At 43.5% G+C, this 12,165-nt stretch overlaps 1 long non-coding RNA gene across 1 annotated transcript; it reads left to right on the forward strand.

Annotated features, from left to right (window-relative positions):
- Positions 1-791: 791 nt before the first annotated feature.
- Positions 792-1,282, forward strand: LOC109529251 (uncharacterized). Its single transcript, XR_002170803.1, has 2 exons — positions 792-897; positions 1,009-1,282. It is a non-coding gene; the product is annotated as an uncharacterized LOC109529251 (long non-coding RNA).
- Positions 1,283-12,165: the final 10,883 nt, after the last annotated feature.

Raw genomic sequence — 12,165 nt, forward strand, 5'->3', positions numbered from 1 at the left:
TACCATAGAGTAGTTTCTGGTAGAGGTGGGTGTATGTGGGAAATGGGGGTGTCCTTTTCAAATCGGCAGAAAAACATGTTTAGTTCAACAGCAAGACCCTTATTGTTCACTGTTTGGGGGGATGGCATTCTATAGTTTGTGATTGCTTTCAGGCCATTCCACACAGATGCAGAGTCGTGAGCAGAGAACTGGTTTTTCAGCCTCTCTGCATAGCTTCTCTTAGCGCTGTTAATTTCCTTTGTCCATTGGTTTCGGGCGTGTTTGTACAGTGCCCGATCTCCACTTCTAAATGCGGCCTCTTTCTCTTTCCTGAGTTGCCTGAGTTTGGGAGTGAACCATGGCTTGTTATTGTTGAAGGAGTGGAAGGACTTTGTTGGTACACACATGTCCTCACAGAAACTGATGTATGATGTTACAGTGTCTGTGTATTCATCCAGTGTGCCCGTTGAAGTTTCAAAGACGCCCCAATCAGTGCAGTCTAAGCATTCTTGTAGAGCTAGCTTTGCTTCATCTGTCCATTTTTTCACAGTCTTAACAACCGGTTTAACACATATGAGTTTCTGTCTGTATGTAGGTATTAAGTGTATTACATTGAAGTCAGAAAGACCCAATGCTGCGCGGGCGATCGATCGGTATGAATTTTTGATTGTTGTATAGCGGTGGTCTAGAATGTTGCCTTCTCTGGTGAAACAGTCGATGTGCTGCTTATATCTGGGAAGTTCACGGTTAAGATGTGCTCTATTAAAATCGCCCAAAATGATCAGGGGTGACTCTGGGTATTTTAGCCTTACTTAGACATCGAGCACTGTTCCTGGCTAACGTAGTTGTTAGCTTTCCGTACCACCGGGATTTCGCCGACCGTGTAACGTCGTCGGAGTCTCGTTCAACATTCTTCTGGTGAGTGTACATGAATGTGAATAATGTCTCACAGTACATGGAATTAAGTACTTGATATTAATTACTGTAGTTACTTTATTGTTGGCGCTCGTGTGCTCTCGGCCCTATTAGGCCGGGTCTTTTGCGGAGTTCTGATTGAGGACAGCGCTGAGATTAGCGTGCCTTCAGTGGAGTGGATTCCATTAAGGTGCCCTGACTTCCGAAAGTGCTGGAAAAGGGGTACAGTGGTGGTGGCGAGCAAACCAAAAGAATATACAGGTATATTACATTTGACAAACTGTTTTTTTTTTGACTGATTAGTGTTGGTAATGTTAAGAGGAATTTAATTTGTAAGACAAGAGTTGACGAGAACATTTTGTGTTTAGTTATTTAATTCAGATTGAAAGAAAAAAAAAACACCCGTGTTGAGAAAGGTGATCACCAATTATTTTGCTGTAAGGAAAGGTCAACTAAGGTTGAGACTAAGTTGTATTTATTTACTTTTTCACTGTGTTTTTGTGACAATAGTTTTGTTGTCATGTATTTATGTTTGATATAAAAATTACTTGTTTTTACAACAATTTGTTGTCTTGTTTCTTTGCCTATGCTACCCCCTCAATGTTGACATCATTGGCTCCTGTGAATCGAATCTAGTGTCCCCTTACTGGTCCAAAGAGAAACCTGTTGTCCGCTCCAGAGTGTTTTATCATCTCCAACAATTATAAAACAGACGTAGCCCTTGTTACACATGCATCTTTAAACTCTCCCAGTTTTTCAAAGTGACCTGTTTCAATGTCGGCGATGAAGAGTTGTAGCTTGTTCTCAAATGCAAACACTGCTTGTTGCAGGGATAAGATTGTATTTCCAACGCCTTGCATTTTCACATTGAGCTCGTTTAGATGTTCAGTCATGTCCACGAGACAGTAGAACTTCAGGAGCCACTTAGTGTCAGCTAACTTGGGATACTCGACATTTTTCATTCCAAGAAAAGCCCGGATTTCGCTCAGACAAGCCGCAAAACGGCTGAGCACCTTCCCCCTTGACAACCAACACACGTTGCTGCGCAGAAGAAGACCAGGATAATTTTTCCCAACTTCATCTAGTAGTGTTTTAAACTGGTGATCATTTGAAGCTCGGGCAACAATAAAGTTGACCACTCGAACGACCAGTGACATCACTTCACCAAGCTGCTGGTCACACATCTGAGCACAAAGCTCCTCCTGATGTAGCATGCAGTGAAAACTTGGGCTGCGTCTCTTTTCATGTTCATGAAGAAGGGCCACGAATCCTCTGTTTTTCCCCACCATGCACGGAGCACCATCAGTGCACACCGAAACAAGTTTTTCCATCGGTAGATTTTTTTTTCTTTAGCGAACTCAATGAGGGACTTGAATAAATCCTCCCTTCTTGTTGTCCCTTTCATAGTCAAAATTGCAAGACTTTCCTCATGTAGTGTGTCACCGACAACAGACCTTGCAAACCCGCGGAACTGGGATAAATTGCTTACGTCCGTTGACTCATCCAAGGCGAGACAAAAAAAAATCTGTGCCACATTTATATCCTTCACTTGCCTTGCCTCAATTTGTTTTGACATCATGACGGTACAATCCTGAACAGTTCTTGCCAAAAGAGGCACGTCTTTTAGCCATTTAATTTTCTTGTCTCTATCCAAAAAGTCATCAAAAAGTTCATTTATCAAGCATGAATGCTTTGTCATACTCCCCATCTGTGAATGTCTTTCTGTTTCTCACAATTGCTAACGTGGCAGCAAAGCTAGCCAAATTCCAGTCACCTTGTTGGGTCCAAACATGGAGTTGCTGCTGACTAGGTTGCACCCTTGATAGCAGCTCTTGACATGCTTTCCTCCTGCTCTCCCAAGCAGGATATTTTGATGCAAATGTAGTATGCCGGTTGTCGAAGTGCCGCTTTATATTTGACCTTCATAGATGCAATTTTATCGCCGCATATGAGAACCTGCTCTCCTCAGAACCTGCAAATTCCTCTGTCCATTCCTGCTGAAAAGTACGAAACTCCTTGTCTTTTTTTCTTTTAACCATCTTCTCGAAAGGGTTTCTAAAATTAGATGACAACGTGCTTAAAACGAGAGAAGTTTATTTCCTGATCTCAAGGGCATGCGCACATATGCTGCTATTTTTGACAGCAAAATACGGCAACCCCACTTGAACAGTTTCTCTGCCTCATCTGGTTGCTGATGTGATTGATAAATGGATAAATAGACAGACACAACGACATGTATATTTGCCACTTTCCCGCTAAAATTACTGCGAACCGGCTTTCGAGTCGCCGGTTCACGCATGCGCAAAGGAGTCTAACGAAACATTTTTTTAATAATTAAAGATTTGACTGCAAGCCAGATGCAGCCGTCAAAAAAGCCACATACGGCTTGCGAGCCATAGGTTCCCGACACCTGTTCTACAGAGACAGGAAAATGAAGGGCAGATGACAGGCCAGTCTGTGCCAGACCACCCAATCGAATGCCTTTAGAGAGATGTTTTCCATCAGGTTGGACACCAATTTTCCATGCTTTTCTATTCGTTTGATGATGAACAAATATTGAACCCTGACGACAGCATTCACAAAATGGCACTACAGATGGTCTATAAACCAGAAGACTGAAAAAAGACTACAGTGATCCCTCGCTATATTGCGCTTCATTTCTTGCGGCTTCACTACATCGGCCCCCCCCCCCCAGTACTGTATTCAGAAAAAAAAAAATGCAGAATAACTCAGAGGGTTTGTACATGACTGTGCGCATGATTGGTTACCGGCGCGATGCTGACCAGTGACATCACGAGTTGATTTATCCCGTGAGCTGATTGGCTGCTCCTCTTTGCAGCCCCACGCAGCACTTTCCTGTTGACTCTTTTATCGATGTCTCGTCAGCTGTTGACTCTGATCAGTGTCTTGTCACGCTGTTGTGAGAGAGAGAGAGAGAGGTATCGAGGGAGACTGAGCTTGTCCGAAAAAAGCAGCACATCGCCGCCTCCTCATCAATACCGATTAATTGTCCGATCATAAACACATTAGCTGAGCAGAGATAGCTGTCCAGGAAATAGCTGGAAGCTAACGGCGGCTATGCCGTCAGAGCGCACCTTCGACGCCACTAACACAAGTCTCTTTAGGGGTGTTCACACGGCAACTTTTACTCTGGTGTAGCACCGGGGCTCCCCCCCGAAGAGCGTTCACATGTACAAAGTTAGACCGGTGTCACCCCTGAAAACAGCTTAAACCGAAGAAAATGTAACCCTGCTCAGGAGGTGGTTTAAAAATTTATTCCGGAGTAAATGCTCGTTTGCAGGGCAGCACCGATATAAAATAGGACATATGAACGCGACAGGGGTAGACTCGCTGCGCATGAGAAGAGTACATACGGGTATTGCAAACTTGCATCCTGGGTATTCTGCGCTTCAAAATGGCGAGTAACAACAACGACATGATGTGCGATAAGAACGAACACAGGGGAGTGAACTGGGGCGACGATGAAATGTCAGCCCTGATAACTGTTTGGGCTGACGGGACCATCCAAGCCCAATTAGAAGGATCCAAGAGAAATAAAGTGTTTTTTCAAAAAATAGGTGAGAAGATAAGATCCGAATGTTTTCACCGCACTGGCGATCAGTGCCACTAGAAAATCAAAAGCCTCAGACAAGGTTACAAAAATGTTACCGATAACAACAAAAGGTCTGGTAGAGGGAGAAAAACATGCAAGCTTTACGGTCGACTTCATGACATCCTCGGACATCGTCCAGCCAGTGTGCCGCACCCTCTCCTTCCCTCGTGTTTACTTTCTCAACTAAGATCTCGGGGCACTGCACATATAGCGAGTACCGACAGGCCCTTCGCACTGTATCCCATGTTCATCATTGTTGTTCATGTTTCTTGTGCAGAGCGTGCCTGTTAAGTCCAATTACCCCATGGGGATAAATAAAGTTTCCTGAATCTGAATCTGAAAAAAACCTCGCCGGCATTGGCGCTTCTCATAACTGCTTCTTTGTTACTAGCGTCCTGAGTTGTACTGTGTCGGTCCTGCGTTGTTTTGTTTATAAAGATTATTTTTAGAGTCTGCTGTTGCCAATCTCACTGTGACCTTAAGTAAGTGCACCCTAACTCGAATAGATTTGCTAACTTGACACACTTTCATTTGACAACTTATTAAAAGGGTGACACTGAGTAGCTGCACCTAGGGTGGCTACAGTCGCAGGCAAAATAAGCTCTTCTCCAATCGTGAAAGGTTTCTTGGATTTAGCAATGTGGTTCGCCACGAGGTATGATGCTTTCTGTACGTTCGCATTTGTTGATGTGGTGGCCCTCAGTAATTGTTTCTGTCCTTCGTGCTCGCTCCTTTTTCTTTCAAAAAAATCCAAAGGTTTATCTTTTAATCCAGGGTGCTTAGTCTCTGCCGGAGCAACTTTGAAGGCTTCATTGCCTCATTCGCTAGCTTTTGGCCACATATAATGCAGAGCGGACTTGGCGCCAGAGAGTCACCTGCTGCGACAAACCCATATCTTAGGTGGGATTCTTGGTATTGTCTGTTAAAAGCAGATTTTGTTTTCTTCGAGGTTGTGGGCTCATCTTGTGGCTCGTCAGATGCCCTTTTCCCCGTAAAAAAGCTGTCCAAGGATGTCTGTTTTTCACTCATCTTCGCGAGTGGAGGCTGATCATTTGCGTGAACAAATGTGACGCTCACACCCGACGTAGGGCGTGAGCGAACTAAATTTCCCACAGCACTGATTTGACAAGCAATGTCATGTGATAATCTTAACCGCCAATGATGGCCAAGGAGGCGTGTCATGACGAATTCACATGTTGAGTCGCGTGTGTCTTACCCTCCATGGCAGAAACTCCATCGAACCGCTGAGACTGGCTCACTGAACCCCGGGGGACGCAAACAAACGCGAATTAACCGGGTTCAATCGAATACAGGTTAAGAACCACTGCTATTTTGAGAGTAGACAGGCATACAAATTCTGGCGGCTCCAGTCTGGCTGTATTTGTGTGTACAGCACAAAAGCATTGAATGCTGATATGTCTATCATGTGCTGGAAAAGGTAAATGGGCCATCTGTGCGCCCGCCGCCGGCATGAATAAGTGGCACATGCCTGCAAAAACCAAAAAAAACAGCTTTGAAAAAGACAGTACTTTTGTGTACCTGGTCCAGGTGATGCACCGCTCCCTTGCATTTGTTGTAATCATGGATCATCCTTGGTTTTGGTTTCGATCCCTCCACCAACTCCGGATCATGGTGCTTTGTGCTCATCAATCGCACACTTTTGCCTTTCTTGGGGATGTAAGACACTAAAGTGCACTCCCTTGTGAAGGCAAATAGGCTGAATAAAAACAAATAAAATTCAAGTTTATTCATATTGCACTTTTTGTACATAAAAATGCAGCACAAAGTCTAGATGATAATACGACATAAAACCCACCTTGAAAGTGGCTGCCTGGTGAATGACTTTACGAGCACTGGTGGAAGTTCGCTTTTATTTTATCGAAGAGTGCTCCTTTTTTTTCAGCTCTGCAGCCAGGGGGAACAATGTAAAAAAAAAATATCCGTCGTCACTGTGTGGCCGTCTAGATCATTGCACAGTCGCAGCACCACTCCCATGCCAACGTTTGGTTCGCGCTGAGCCCCTGGAGCCTTCCCCGGTGTACCCCTCCAAATTCAGCGCGTAGGAGGTGGCGACATCACACGTTGCCCACACTTTCAGCCCGTACTTGGCAGGCTTGATCGGAAGGTATTGTTTGAACGAGCAGCGGCCCTGAAACGAGACCAGCTGCTCATCCACGCAGATGTCCCTGCCGGGGTAAAACATCATCTGCAGGCGACTGTTCCACTTGATCCACACATCCGGGATCGGTGGGAGCTTGCTCAGATGATGACGTTGTGGCCGGGGCAACTCGTCGTCAAAGCGCAGGGCTCTGTTGATCAGGCCAATCTTGAAGACGGATATCGTTGCAGCGAACATCGGACGACCCAGTTCCTTGTCGCACAGGCTCTTTGTAGACTCGTCTTTTGATTTGTACATTCCAGCTAAAATGAGAAGCCCAAAGTATGCACAGAGTTGCTGTGCGGTGATCGTGGTCCAGCACATAATTGTTCTCTTCCCTTGTAAATTAGTCATTGCGACTATGTGGTCAATAATTTCGTCTGTCAAAAATAAATTGAATGCGGCGACGGGGCTACTGATGGCGTACGAAGTTGGCCCGGGGTTGGGCAGTGTCGGAGGCACAAAGTGGCTGGCCACTTCCTGTGATGGAGACCACATGATTTTTTTAGTTTTGGATCGCCAAATGTTTCGTTCCACTCACATCTTCCTCCACAACATCTTGCATATTCTCATCACCCAGATCCTCCTCCATGTCTTCTTCCTCCACATCGTCACCCAGTTCATCGTTGTCAGAATCCTCTTCTGTTTGTCCCCCTTCTGCCGAGCAATCAGGAACAAAATCCTTGTCGGAATAGTCTAAGGTGTCGGAGGAAAAAAAAATCCTCCGGTTTGGATGTTCCCTCCATAACCAAACCCTGCTTTGTCAGCTGAGAATTTCCTTTCCATCCTGCACAAGTCAGTGTTGGTAGGTAATGGTCGCTGGGTAGTTGGCCCCCGACATATACATTTCGCTGAAGGGGTCACGATCCAATCGGCCAAACAGCTGACCAATAGTTGTTGAGAGTCGAACACGTTTTTATTTGAATTATCCGCCTTTCCGACAAGTGTTTACTTTTCAATGCTCTCTCTTTGATTGAAAATACAAAAAACATGAAAATGTTGCATGCCATGAAAGACAATAATACTATTACAGACGCTCCCCAACTTACAAACGAGATACGTTACGAAGGGTCGTTCATAAGGTGAATTCGTTCGTAAGTTGCTTCAGTGCTATATTTTGTATGGAATGTATGTTTAAGGCTTATATAAGTATGTTTAAGGTTTATATAAGTATAATAAAATGAAGTTTAACTTACTTTTGGAAGATGTACTCGAAGGCTTAAGGAGATGATGGAGGAGGAGGAGAAAGAAGAGGAGGATTTTATATCATGGGGCTTCGTCGCCGCTGGAATGGGCTTCAAGAGTTACTTCCTCCTCCGTAACATCAATGAAGGAAGAAGTTGAGGGTCCAGGAGAAGAAGATGAGGGTTGACGAGTAAATTCCTTGGAGGGTGTAGTAGAAACTGGCCGAAAGAAGCGATCTAACGATGATTGCACAGTTTTCTTCTTTTTCTCATCATAAATGATGCAGTAGCACTGTATGGCATCATTCATTTGATCTGCAACCTTTGTGCAATGTTCAATATTTGGGTCTTGCTGCTGGAAGAGTGCGATGGCTTTATCGATGAGCGAAAACCCCTCGGCCAAGAGTTCCGTCTCGAATTTCTTCATGGGGACAGGCGTTTCCTCCTCCTCCTCTCACAGCGCCTCACGTCGGTATTAGCGGCGGAAAGAAGCACTACATGTACTCGGAAAGAGGCGCGAAATACAAAATCTAACTTACAGCATCTCTGTCCGAACATTTTTCGACATACCTGTACCCGCAAAAATGTTCGTATGTACCGTTGTTCGTAACTCGAATGTTCGTAAGTCGGGGAGTGTCTGTATTGAAAAAAACTGCAGACATAGCAATTGAATAAGTATTTTGTTAATATCGAAAGTAACCTAGCAAAACAATTCATGATCCAACAAACTCGTTTCAAATAGATACATGGAAAAAAACTCTTCCACAATGTTCCTTACTGCTGTAAATCATGAAGACGTATCAAGTATTGTTAGAACATTTAAAAATAAAAAAGTCAAAAAAAGTCAGTCACTTCTCATTGCTGCTGCATGCTGCCTCGACCTGACAGTTGCACCCGAAGTGCTCCTTGTTAACAATGATGAACAATATGAGGAGCTTCTGGGAAAAGCAGAAGATTACACTGCTCAATCAGTGCCACCAGTAGTGCGGGAGGAGGAGGCTGAAGATGAGAAACCAGTGGAGGGAGAAGAATCCACAGAGGGACCACAGAGGAAGCGGTCCAGATTCAAATTCTTGTCAAAAGCAAGCCAGCCATCCAGGTCTAGCCTCTCAAAGCCGTGTGTCAAGGAGGAAATGAAAAAAATTCAAGGAGCAGCTGTCACAGCCCATAAATGAGACTGTTCTTGAATTTTGGGATGCACAGGGAGATTCTGTTTATCCAAGCCTAAAACCTATTGCATTGCATCTACTCTCCATGCCAGTATCTCAACCCTTTGCTGAGAGTCTTTTTCCGTTACATGTGACCTCAGTCGTGGCCGCCGAAATAGGGCAGGAGTCATTTTAGAGAGAAGCGCTATCCTCAAACTGAATCAAGCTTGGTAGGCTACTTCTGCGAACAGCAAGTTGTTACTTAGTACAGAATACAGATATGTTACTATGATAGAGTTTGCACTTGTGAAACTGTGTGTGATCATTTTGTGCATGCAATACTTTACTTTCTTTTTGTACTTTCACCCCTTCAATTTTGCTGCTGTAGATTCCATATTTCTCCATTGTGGGACAAATAAAGCTTTTCTTATTCTTAGTTTATTTATTTTACTTTAATTGTCTTGTTTGTTTCATAGATTGAAGTCTTCATTGCACTTGACCGTGTTGGTTCGCAGCACTGACGCCAAACGCAACAATTGCCAAAGAAGATGTTTTGATTCTTGGCTTATTTTGCAGTAAATGTGACCACTTTATCTGTATCCTTTGAGGATCAGAAAGTTTTTGCTATTGGGTGCAAAACTTCTATTTTTTACTAAAACTAGACAAAAACCTTTTTGACTTTTCGTTGACTAAAAATAGACTAAAACTATCATGAATAGAAATTATTTTTGCCCAAAAGACTAGTAGTAAATCTAAATCTAAAATGGCTGCCAAAAACAACACTTCACCAGAGAGGTTTAAGCGTGCATCAAACGGGAGTTGCCAGTGCGTAGGGGCATTTACCACTTCAAAAAAACAAACACAGGAAATCTGCGAGTAAACCAAATCTGATAAAGGTTCAGAACAGAAGAAATGATTCTAATCATACAATATCAACATATAGTAAACCCTGATTTGTTGGTTGTCAAAACTAGTTTTGACAAAGCATACACATTAACGGTATGCACCTTTCTGTAGTACAACCAGCTCCCAACAGTCAGTACAAATTTTGGCCCACTTTTCTAGAGAGGCAGCCTCACCCTGTTCTTCTCCTTCTCATTGTCGTGAAATTAAGCAAATTGTGTAGTTAATTACGGTCAAACCTCTTTTCAACATGCCCCTTCTAATGGTGAAAAGGCCTTCGTTCCAATGTACCGTGGAAGGTAGCTGCCGCCGCGACCTTGCTTATGAACAAAATGTACAGCTCTAGATTCCCTCCGTTGCTTAGCAAAGCTACTGCTCAACTTGAATGTTGTTGAACTTACGGAAGCATGACGCAATCCTGGGCACATGGTCTGAAAACGTGTCTGGTAAACGGAAGCAAATCTCGCTGGCTGGGAAGGCTGAAATTGTGTCTCACTTTCGAAAGGGAGTCTCCCAGACGAAGCTCAGCCGAGAAAATATTTCACTCTGATGTGTCGACCCGGAGCCCGATCCAAGCCTCTCCCCGGAGGTCAGGGGCGCGCCGAGGCGTTCCGCCTCTCTCCCGGGTGCCGGCCGTAGGATCAGGAGGGTTGACACACGAAGAATCGCTTCTCTGTTGAGCCGCAGACCAGGGCACACACCAGATGTTTCTTTAAACTTGAAGCCGAGATCGTTCGAAGGCCAAATACAAACTTAGTCCAGAGGCCGAAGTGCAGGCTGGTCACAAACGAGTTTTATTCAATCAAAAACCCGGAGAGGTACAGATGTGCACATCAGGAGAACTCTGAAATCCCTTGAGATTGAACACAGGTTTTATAGCGTTGTGAGAGGCCAACCCCTCAAATGCTATTGGACAATCGTTTTGGTTATTCATCAGTTTTATTGGTATCACAATGCGTTGTGTAATTCTGATTGGCTAGGGCTTTCATTATCATCTAGTTTTTAATGGTATCTATAAGTTACTCCATGTCTTGGTTCTGGATTCTAATGGTATCACAATATCTTTATTTTTAAAATATAATAGAGGCCCCTACCGGGCCTCTGTGTGATTGCATGTGGGTTTCAGAGGTCGCCGTAACCTCGTGGTCACGGCAGCTTAACGTACTCGAGTTATTTTAGATGTAATCACGGAGCACGCGGAACAATCTTTACTGATGCGCGTTTCTTTTTCGCTAATTCGATTGGGCATACCTGTAATTTGCTTTATGTGCAACTTGCTTTATGCTTTGACTTGCAGTTAGTTAACAATTGACTAACGTTCTCCTACCATCTATGTTTGGCATTGACAACAATATGCCCTTTCCCAACTGCTATCTATGTTTGACAACCATATGCCCTTTTCCCAACTGTCTACGATTATCTAACATAAAGCTTGAAGTTAATACAATACTTCATATGAAACAGATACTACACTATATGCCCTTTTCCCAGCTGTCTACAATTATCTAACATAAAACTTGAAGTTAATACAATACTTCATATGATACAGATACTACAACTCTGTTCCGTTCACACTGACCCTACAAAGCAGACAATTAAAGCATCTTGCTTACTTAACTTTTATTCCAGGGCCGTACGTTACTCCAGTCTCGTAACAACAGAGAAATATCGGTCCCTTCATGTTGCCTGTTTTCTCAGCCGAAGCTATTGTTATATCTTTTCTTTTTTCAATTTGAAGTACTTGCTTGAAATGTAATCATATACATCTCTTAGCTTCATGAAACCTCTTCCGTATAACATATTAGAAAATAATGCCAAACATAACTTTGTCAACATAAAGTATCACTTTCCGTGCATTACTTGTAAATTAAACCAAAATAGAGTATCAAAATACAAACCTTGTAAAATCTCAAATAAGACGTGCTTGCTAGTATTCTTTGTCCAAAACATTGTGTACATCTTGTCAGTATTCTCTTACTCTTGCAAACAAACAAATTCTACATTGACATTTTTTCCTCTTCTTTTTTTCATAAATATCCAATTCATTTGTCATCACGGCGTGTCGTCCTCCAAGTATTTTGACTTAAACACTTGACAACCTGATCTAGTGACGACTTTGGTCCCATCCTCAGTGTCACAATGCTGGGTTGTGTCTTCGCATGGTGCTGTATCATGGTCTTGTCTGGGGTGTTGTCGATTTCTCCTCAAAACTCCTGATTCCAATCTCATCTCATCCGATCTGTTATCCACAGGTCTGACTACTTG

Source organism: Hippocampus comes, unplaced genomic scaffold (assembly GCF_001891065.2).
Source record: "Hippocampus comes isolate QL1 unplaced genomic scaffold, H_comes_QL1_v1.1 scaffold212, whole genome shotgun sequence".
In the NCBI taxonomy this organism is placed as follows: domain Eukaryota; kingdom Metazoa; phylum Chordata; class Actinopteri; order Syngnathiformes; family Syngnathidae; genus Hippocampus; species Hippocampus comes.